We start from the raw sequence: 11,049 nt of genomic DNA on the forward strand, positions 1-11,049 counted from the left end.
TGTTTCACGGATCAAAATGAGCCAAATCCATTTGCCCAATAAAGGTTTGCTTTGGGCTTGGCTGTTGAGACTGTTTCGTTGGTGTTATCGGAAGTTTTTCTTTTTTTGCCCTTCGGAGCTGAATTATTATGATTTCAGCCGGCAATAAGGAGATCGGCGAAAGGTCTGTCCCCAGATGTCAACGACGAAGTGAACGCGAGAAGGGAACGAAAGGAAACTGAGAGATGTCACACAAAAATTCCATTTCGTCTCACCCATCCCGACGAAATAATTATGGTTATATTTATTTTTGTATTCTCATATTTATCGTCTTAGTGCTTAACTAAATAGCCGCTGCTTACAAGCCCTACATGTCCTCGAAAATCTAACCCCTCTCCCCGCTCTGAGAGTAGGAACCACTTCATTACGATGAAGAAGGTATGAGCGGCGTTCTTGTGAAGCGTTTGGGAAATTCATGGCAACGCAATGAAGAGCTTGCTTACTTTGTGAGTGCCTTGAGGCGTGCCCAAAATATATCCTTTGGGGAAGGATTCGAAAAAACCCGCTAATGATGCCAAGAGGACGGACCTTTTCTCCATGGATGGTTCTAGTGTTCTTGAAGTCCTGTTGCATAGTTTTAATATCTTTTCCACCAAAATTCAATGGCACCCTGTTTGAAAATGGAACTAAATAAAATTTTCAAAGTATGTTGCATCAACTTGTGCTTCAATTCAATATGAGCCAAATTCAAACTTATCACCTCAATATTGCTCAAATTTCCGGCATAACTCTTAATTACTCGTGGGCACTTCCACGAACTGACAAGTAAAATATATCATGTAATACCTTTGACGGCGTTCCACTTAGGTCCGCTGGCAAACTTCCGCTTGTTTTTCAAATTTGCGTTGGGTGGATTTGGCTCATTTCGAAAAAAAAAAACTCCTAACATTTGGTATGTTAGAGGCATAGAAGAGTAGAAGTTTTTTGAGTGTACACACAGTACTTCCAAAGCTCGTGCCACTATAACGAACACCTGAGAAACTCGTCTTCGAAATTGGCGATCAGTCAGGTCGTAGCATTGTGTGTGTTGTCGTCTCTGACTCTAATCGGGTTGCTTGCAGAGCGTTTCCTGCCTAATGAAACAGTCAAAATTCACGCGGAGCAGTAAAGTATGAACCAGATGTTCTTTATCATAACGGTGAGACGTTTTGCGTACTTAGTTTTAGGACACCCTCCAAATGCTCAAATTGTAAGTCGAACTTTGAAGCACCCATGCAATACTCGCTCCATGTTGTTGCCAAGTTCTCGGAGTGTGCTACAATGGCCCCCATGACTTCCATCTAAGTACTGCCGTGCCTCGGGCAAAATGTGATTGAATTCTCCTCTCCGCTCAAGTTGTCGTATCGTTTCTACGAGTGCTGACTACCTGTCCTTACTGATAGGCCGGCCCACCGTGAATTTACGTTATCTGAGGATAGGCATGCGCGATTAGCCTTCCTTCTATCTCTCTAAGGGACAATCAGCCTCCTTGATTTATTAATGTGAGGATAAGGCAGAGGAAGGTTCGATACCTTTTCAGCGCACGTCGTCCTCCAGCACTGTGATGCCCTAGGGGGCGTCGATATTACGTTATGTGGCTCTCGGCAGTGCGGCAGTGTCGCAAAGTGCGATGGATGCCACCCGTTTTGCACAAAAAATACTTGCTGCTTTCTGCACACATTCGGTCACGTGTTGCTGATGATCTATGTTTAGCCAGAGGACGATAATGCCGCAATGGGGCGAACAAGATTTCGCCAACGCGTGTCGCAGTTAGCGCCCGTGAACTGCATTCGTTCGACATTCCCAAAACCTGACATGACCCACCTCTAGTGGAATTTTGGTTGGAGCTCGGCCGGCATCTATGGACAATTGTGATAAAAACAATAACTTTTACTTTCTAGAAAAAGACATTCAATACATTTGCGGCAAGAGCATCGGGATGGTTAGCCGAATTCGCTAAAGGAAAAAAAAAGTGTCTTAGATTGCAATTTATGCTATAAATGAGTAACAGAAAATCATTGCTGCGTAATGCACACCATTAGGAATCACGTGAGAAATTTACGTTGTGCATTTATTATTTCGCAAGTATGTGGTATCGAAATTTACTTGGTACCAAATTTTTTGGTGCATAGAACTAAATATGCCAGCGTCCATAACATTTCAGGAAAAATAAGTTGTCGCATAATGCTTCCCTGGTACCAAGTATTGGAGTAAGATTAGATATTTTCGAAGCATATGGCGTAGTTTTGGTAACTATACTCTTCGCACCGTAAGTGTTGTTCCGCGGTACCTACCGAATGCCTATTCTTACCTGACTGAAGCGTCCAAAAGTGCGGCGTGAGAAGTCAGGGGCAAGCCAGAGACCATACGTGTTTTAAGGTAACGTTCCTGCATTTCATGCAAGGACGACAGCTGCCGTCAACACTGTAAGACCACCACACTCCGCGGCCGTTCCCCGCGGAGATGGTCGTCGGATATTAGCCCGCGCCGTCATTCCCCGAAATTATGAGAACGTTCTCGTGCCTCTGCGATCGGCTGGACAAAACACGTGACAGTCAAAATAGAGGACGGGATCTTTCTGGTTTCGCATCACGGGCTCGACCGGCAGAGGCAAAGTGTCTGCCAGAGCCTATAGCGCATGCCTCCTTCGGCAGCAGTGGCCTACAAACAAACAAACAAACAAACAAACAAACAAACAAACAAACAAACAAACAAACAAACAAACAAACAAACAAACAAACAAACAAACAAACAAACAAACAAACAAACAAACAAACAAACAAACAAACAAACAAGTCTTCTTCAGTTAGTGCGCTGTTTTCATTATGAATTGTATCGAACTAGCCCAACTTTCTGCGCTTTCCTAGTAAACGAACAAACACACGAAAGTCTCGCGGTGTCTGTCTAATGCCCCGCGTCTTTTAAAGACTTGCGTATAGCCGGCTTTGCCGGCAGGCGTCTTTTGACGCCGCTGAACAAAACTGGAAGGGGATCCTAGGCAAAACAGCTTCGCCCTAACGTGAGTTCGGGCATCACAAAAAAGGAATGGCCGGTGGCTGCAGTTGACACAAAACAGCCTGATGATGATGATTGTGATGGTCACTGCACTTTTTTAATGCCAGGCGTACTCACTAGGGGGTTGGCCACGGCCTAGTTGAAATTTGTTATCAAGATTATGTAGAAAGAATAAATGATGTACAAAATAGAAATTGAATGAAAATTAGGAAATGGGTGAAAACCTGCCTTTTACAGATAAGGCCAGTTGTCCAAACAGAGACCTGGAAATATGAACATGTATCTTTGCGGACCCAGCTACTCGTTAAACTTCCAAAAACAAAGCAACAGCCGAGACAGCGACAGGCAGGTTGAAATTTATCCCAAGCATCGGGTTAGGGTGGCGTTGGGCGATTCCGACTTAAAGGGCAGTTAAATGTTTTGTAAACATTGCGGGATTACTTGCGCATATTGTAGTCTGGAGCCTCTAGGCCATGCTCGACCACTCTCGCAACGTTAATGCGACTTCATTTAGTAGAAAAATCTATTTGGAAGGGCTGTCCTCCTCTCTGCATCCTCATTTGGATTTCATAGAACGTTTCCTAAGAAGCTAATTCGAGATGGCTTGGCTTGACTGCGCCACTGCACAGCTCGCCGACCCCCCGACACATAGAGTTTCTTACTATATACACTAGAGAGGAATCTGGCTCTAGCGTCTATGTGGCTCATATATCAACGCCGTCTGTGCCGTCGTGGGTCGCCATTATACGAGGCGCTCGCCTTAGCTTTTGAAACGGTTTAGTGGTGGCCGTACATTTGAATATTGTGCCAAAAAAACGCAAAGAGTGGTATGTTATTATATAAGTGGAAAATACAACAGGCCGTTTTAAAACTAAGAAAATAATTAAAGCGTAGTTTTGCCGGAACGGTTGTGCGTACTATTCTGCAGGCTTAAACAAAAATGTCAATATGTTAGGGGAAGTTCACCAGAGACTCCTGTTTTATTATTTTGTCTTTACTTGAAGTTCTATGTTGTTTGAAGAGATTGGAAATGTTTTTCAGCGTTCCTATAAAAACGTCGTCTTCTTGGTGCGATGAGGGGATGCACCGACCATCAGCTACAGTTTAACCAAGCTTGTTGCTGAGCCAGTTGGTTCGCGCTTGAAGAAAAAAAGAAAACGGGGCGTCCAACGGTAGTAGACGAGGACAAGATAGGACGGATACAGATGCCCGTATCTGCCCTATCTTGTCTTCGGCGAAGTGCGTTTGGTTTCTTTTTTTTTTTCGTCACCTATAACTTTCGCGGCGGCATATTACCCGCTCAGTCATACGCTCCTTCGACTCCGGCATGATTAACGTTAGGTATACTATCACGCATTGCCTGCTCTTTCACCGAACGCGCAGTTGCCACGGCTCAAGGCTACCACAGAACGAGGAGGGTTTCGGCTACCTCGTAGCTCGTAGTCGTATTAATGCATAGTGAAAAAAGCAAATTCCCAAAACCGGTTAAAGATCCACTTGTCATGCCAAGCCCAAGTCAGAAGCGGGGGGTCTTCGCAAAGCCCTTTTTGCGCTTAGGGAAGTAGCGCAGCGGTCAACAGCACGACCACCTATCGCTTTGCTTCTTATGGAATGCGGTCGCTACAGATGAGATAGTTGAGGGAATTCGGGGGGGACGCTTACTGGGTTACCATTATTCAAAAAAAAAATCATCTAAGCTGCTTGGAATGGTGAAAATAAATAAAAATAAACAGAGTATATAATGTATAGTTTATATTTCCGTTACCGACAGCGCTGGCTTATACAGCCGATGACCTGGCGTATTCTTTTGTAATTCGCAAGTTCGAATCCGCCATAGCGCATGTTTTTTTTTGTTACTTGGAGTAATTTGTTTTGTTATTTTTGTGTACTGAATTCACATTTTTTGCGCTGTAACGTTAATTGCTCCAGTAGCAAGTCAGCAGAACGCGTGTAGGCTGAAACTGACGTGATGGCGAGTTCTTGTTGGCGTGGTGGGGCCGTAAGCACCGCCTGCATGCGGGCAATATGCCGAGTCAGCGGACGCTTGGTCTCGTGCGAGCACACCTCTTACGATACATGCAGGAGCCAGGCAAACTCCAAAGGTGGGAGGCAAATCTCATCGCATTTGAGCCTCTGAGGTGACGCGGAGGACGTTCATCCACTGCGTGCGGCTCGATTAGTGATCTTTACGATTCCAAGTCGTGCTGACAGGCTTATCTGACGCATTTTACAGACATAAACATGGCAGAAGCAAGGTATGCCGATTACGGAGATATCGAGACTGCCAACGAAACGATAACATCGGGTGCCAGTCATGTTGTCTCCAAGAACCGAAGCCGAAACTGGATTGAATTCTAATGTTGGACATCGTCCAATCACCATCGCCTCTTGTATGCGCGTCACTGCTGCTAGTTGTAGCGGCCGCCGCAAATGCCGCATGGTATTATTTGTTCTCTCAAGCTTTATAAATTACTTGCAGCTTTATATGCCGGATAAATAATGAAAAGTGTGTTCATTTTAGCCAGTCTATGCAACGCAAACAAAAGCTGAATTGTGGCACATTCACTTAAATGTCCCTTCAACAATTTCTCTGAAAATATAAATACCTCATGGATTTTATGCGTGGCTCCTGAAAAAAAAAGTAATTGCATGCATCCGTAGGAACATGCCTTCCAAGGTTGCGTACGCCGCGTATATTTTACCATCTTCCCTTACTTTCCCTTTTCTACATAAATTCAGTCAGTCAGTCAGTCAGTCAGTCAGTCAGTCAGTCAGTCAGTCAGTCAGTCAGTCAGTCAGTCAGTCAGTCAGTCAGTCAGCCAGCCAGTCACGGAAGCAAAGTCGAGGCGATGTTTGCTGCTCGACAAGTTTCTCATACATCCCCTTTCTCATACAAAGATTTTATCTTGTTCATCCCAATCATTACTGCGACCGATTACTCCCAAAAAATAAATAAACTTGATATCTCTATATCACGGTTTCACCAAGAGTGGCGAATCCCTCTGTGTTGGTATACGGCACTGTGAAAAAAAGAAGTGCGACAAGGCTGAAGCGCGGAAGCTTTCTGGGACGGCATGGACGCCTTCGCTAATCCTTGGGATTCCGAGTCCGACGAGGAAGCAAGTTTTTCCTCTGAGGAGGTTGATGATGAAACCTACAGTGGAACGGAAGACGAAGGTTCAGAACACTACGAAGGTCGAGACGAGCCGAGTGCTGATGGGGACGGTATCGACGGTAAAGAACGCCTCGTGTCAAATCTGCTTTCGCGTATAGTCATGATGATTGTGCATATGGCGTCCATGGGAGGTTCTTCTCTAGACCTTATCATCCGCTACAAACTGGAAGGTCTGGCTGAACTGGCATCCATGGAGGTGAGTGGCTTCAGTATTAACCCTTGCTTCCTCAAAAGGCTGCGTCAATAGTGGCATCTGACGGTACTGTAAGCACTCCACTAAAGCGACGTCCACCGTCTTTTTGTTAACGTTTGCCGTACCTGACACTACTTCGTCCTCCCTATCTGAACGTGACGTAACCCAACAAGCCCTGACATAAACCAAACATTTAAACGAGCGACGTCTAACCTAAGCCACCACGAAGTATAATTTTGAATTTGAGGATTTAAAAAATAAAAACAATCTGATAGTAGTTGCGGGATTCGAACCGCCGCACTTGGAACGAGGAAGCTAATACCTCTACGTCCAACAGTAGCCGCGCAGCCCTGTGCCCGAGTAGTTTGATGCCTGTGCTACACGTCAACCTTAAATTGAGAGTTTAACTCTTGTTTACAGGTACGTGTAACAGATGGTCAATGCACCACCCTATAGGCAATTCATGTGACGGCCCTGGGAAAGCCTTTGAAACGGCCTTATAGCAGGGTTATTAAAACATTTGAATGTCGTTGGACTGCACTGTAGTCATCACTGCATTCATTGCAGCGCTGAAGTGGGGCGCCGTCGTACGGAATTCTACACACCGCGTTCCCACAAACGTCTGGTAGAACGACAGGGCTATTCGCAAGAAATCGTTTAGTTTGCGTGATAACCCGTCGCGGTAGCTCAGTGGTTTTCACACGCTGACACACATCTTGTCCTGGCCCTGCACTGTATAGGGATCGGTACGAAGGAGTCGGCAAAATGACTGTCCCGCCTTATGTAAAGTCTTTTTTCTTTAAATTACACGTGGGAGTATTACCTGTTAAAACTTGGATGATTGAAAAAGGTTTGTTTGTTCCCTGGGGGCCTGACTGCTTGGTTTGTAAAAAGCCAGAAACAGTAGAGCACGCATTCATAGACTGTTGGGACGGGGTATTCCTGCGGGACGTTTTGCAGAGAACACTAAAAAAGGATTTCCCGTTGGATAGCCATGGAATCAGGTTCTTGGCCGTTGAAAACTACGGCGGCGTCCCGTATGATCTTTTGATGTTGCTGGCCCTGCATAGTATATGGAAAGCTCGAATGGCAGTTCGCCATAATGATGTCGATGTGAAACCGAGCAGAGAGTTGTTCTGCCAGAGTGTACGGGAGATCTTAGAAGTGTGTAAAGCCCAACCATCTTCACCTGACTGGTTAAATGTGTTGGAAAGTGTGGCATGGCTTCGGCCTTTTTAACAAGCGCGCACTAGCAAGTGGCGTGCTGATGTCTTTTCGCGCTTTGTAATCCTTTTTTTTTGTTCCTATTGTGTATACCGAAGACAGGCAATAAAGAAAAAAAAGCGGTAGCTCAGTGGCTAAGGCGTTGCGCTGCTGAGCACGAGGTCGCGGGTTCGATTCCCGGCCGCGGAGGCCGCTTTTCTGATGAAGGCGAAAATCAAAAACGCCCGTGTGCACGAGATTTCGGCGCACGTTAAAGATCCCCAGGTGATCAAAATTAATCCAGAGCCCTCCACTACGGCGCGCCTCATCGCCTGCGTTGCGTCGGCGCGTTAAACCCTACAATCAATCATAGGTCGGCAAAACAGAAAGAACTCACTCAAACTCAATCACAATTTTTTTCATTCACGCTGTACTCAATCAAACTCAGACTCACAAACTTTGTCTGTTTACAAAATCACTCGTACTCACTCATCAAATACTCATTTGTAATCGTACTCACTTGTACTCAAACTCATTTGTCCTCACGAGTATTCGTACTCAATCTGTACTCATGAGTACTGAATCTGTACTCATGAGTACTCACTCTGTACTCATGAGTACTCAATCTGTACTCATGAATACTCAATAAGTACTACTCATGAGTACTACTCATTCTTCACTCATGAGTACTACTAATTCTGCACTCATGAGTACTACTCATTCTGCACTCATGAGTACTCAATCTGTACTCATGAGTACTCAATTTGTATTACTCACGAATAATCAACTTATCTGCACTGTTAGCTATGTCGTAGTTCGAATGAAAGACTAAGTAGAAAAAATAAATTGTTTATTTGATTATAAAAACACAGGTTACATATAAATCAGGACAGAGGAAGAAAACGTCTGACGCGGTGCACTGTCGTTGAGCGACTTACTGCACGAAGGCAAGTACATGTGAGAAAGCGAACCGGAATGTAAGCACTCGCGTTGTGATTCTGGCGTCTCCTCTTGTTCTCAGGCCGGGTCAGGCTCAGGGGAGCTCGGGGATTGTCGGTGCAGCCGTGGCCGTAAACTGCGTTTTTCTGTGTGTCTTCGGGTGGCAGCTTTTGTCGTCCGTTTTCTTGTTTGCACTACTGTTTGCACTACTGTACTCAGGAGTGCATATACTCAAGAGCGCAAGCACTCGCAAAAACAGTATTCATGAGTATTGTACTCATGAGTGCTGTGTACTCACGAGTGCTGTGTACTCACGAGTGCTGTGTACTCATGAGTGCTGTGTACTCACGAGTACTGTGTACTCATGAGTACTCATATTCATTAGTACTCAAACTCATGAGTACTCATACTCATGAATACTGTACTCATGAGTACTCATACTCATGAGTAGTGTACTCATGAGTATTGTACTCATGAGTAGTGGACTTACCCCTGTACTCACTCGTCATCGTAATCACTGTTTTTTTCTGGGTGTGTGATCACTCATCATCGTACTCACTCGTGAGTTTGAGTACAAATGAGTACAAATGAGTGTACTCACGAGTGAGTACGCCGACCTATGCAATCAATCAATCAAATCTATTTTGCGGGATAGGGTTTGCTTCATGACAGGACATATTCTGCGGCACCGATTTGGAAGGCGTAGTGCCCCTTTGCCTGTATGGTGTCATCAAAACGCCTCCGCCTTGCGAACAGAGGCTCAGTGTTGGAATCCTATCTCCTTCCTACGTCTATTTTTTTAGAACGACCAGCTTTTTAAAACAAAGCTTTCTACCTACACCAGCCAACGGTTCCTCCGTGGCGTGCGCGACAAGAAACTCCCAACGCAGCTGGGGAGGGGGGGGCAGTTTTCACTCACGGAGCACAGTGTAGATGGTGCGGCGAATGGTTACCCAGCGTTCCCCGCGCGCAGGAGCCTGCTAACACCGGTGGGTGTGTCGGCGGGACGGCTGTGTCGTCTGATTTAGCGACGGTTGTTTTGGGCCTGTTTTGGCGCAGCTTCGTGTCTATTGTGCGCTTCCTTCGCACGGCTTGGTTAACTTGTTCGACTGCACCTCGTGGGTAATCCGGACCCGACGGAATGAAGTGGTCGTACGGCAAAGATACGTTAAGGATTGGTTTTAAAGGCGGGAAAACAAAATGTAGAGACAACATACAGACATCTGGCCGCTAGAAAAACGCTACCTTTCGCGCACTGCTTGCCACGAATGGGATGCCGTTTTCTAAATTGATGAAAACCAGTTCGGTTCTGTTTTAAGAGGTATTACAAAAGACGCAAGTAGCAACTGGTTCTGATAAATAGGGATTATAAAAGTTGCCTCTGCTTTCTCGCAATTCTCAACCTTGCTAAGCTAACTAGTTCAAATCGGTATAAATTGGAATCACTAAGCTCACATGCCGAATTATTTCGGTGCCTGAGCTTGTGTCGCGCGGTAGTGTAGCCCCGAGCTAGCACGTCAGGATGGCTAGGTCTCGCTGTATGACCTTTGGAATGACGCTGCTCTCCGTTTTCTTTGTGCCGATGCAGTGCCGGGCTGCAGCGGCGGCGTCCGCCGCTCTAGCCTGGCCGTGGCCGACGCTGCTGTGTTCGGGAAGCCGCCCCAAGAATTCTAAGTAATGGCTAGCAGAATCTCCGCTTTCACTCTTTGTAGAGCCACGTGTGTGAATTCAAGTGACGTCGCATGAGCAATTGTTGTGGGTGTACATGTTGTTTAAAGATTTGCTTTCCGACTACCTTCACAGCGTGGATTAGAGCCAATCTTTTAATAACTAACCAATCAATTTGTTATATTTCTGGCTTCTCTATGATCCTATCTGATACGGTAAGCTGGACGCTTATATACAGTACGGCCGTCTCCGAACAGCGTTATAAGAAGAGACGATGACTGTCAGCCGAAGAAGTAGATGAAGTTTTCTTGAAGTGTTTGATGATGGAGATAATGTGAAGGTCAAATAAATGAACTTCCTCGCTTCGTAACTTCGCGCTCACAGTAATATTTTTCTTGGTTGGAGAAGAGGTGTACGTTTTAGGCCTCTTTCGGCACAGTGCACCTAAAGCCCTGCCCCGCTCTCGGGGAACTCCCATGACCAGGCAATCACTCAACGATTACACGTATGCACAGTTGGTTTGGCATGCTGATATGGAGTGGTACCTCCTACGTCACTGTCGACACGGGTGTCAACGAATCCAAAATGGAATATCCGCCCGTGATGTGTAACTGCCTCTTCTCTTTCCCCCTTTCCTACCTCCCGCTCTTTCTCTCTCTTATCGCCTTTCTCACGTGGAATACAATGTAGGCGATTGCTCTGGCGACTGGTTTATCTTCGCAGGCACCCCGTGTGTTTGCGCAAGTGTTGAATGGTATTTTCAGGAGAAAAAACGCGTCTTTCTGCTACCGGGGTAGGTTGGCGGTGTTGGAGCACTTGGCTGTGAGGATTAGAGCGG

This window comes from Haemaphysalis longicornis, unplaced genomic scaffold (genome assembly GCF_048455015.1).
Source record: "Haemaphysalis longicornis isolate Haplotype H1 unplaced genomic scaffold, Haemaphysalis longicornis Haplotype H1 scaffold_8, whole genome shotgun sequence".
Classification (NCBI taxonomy): domain Eukaryota; kingdom Metazoa; phylum Arthropoda; class Arachnida; order Ixodida; family Ixodidae; genus Haemaphysalis; species Haemaphysalis longicornis.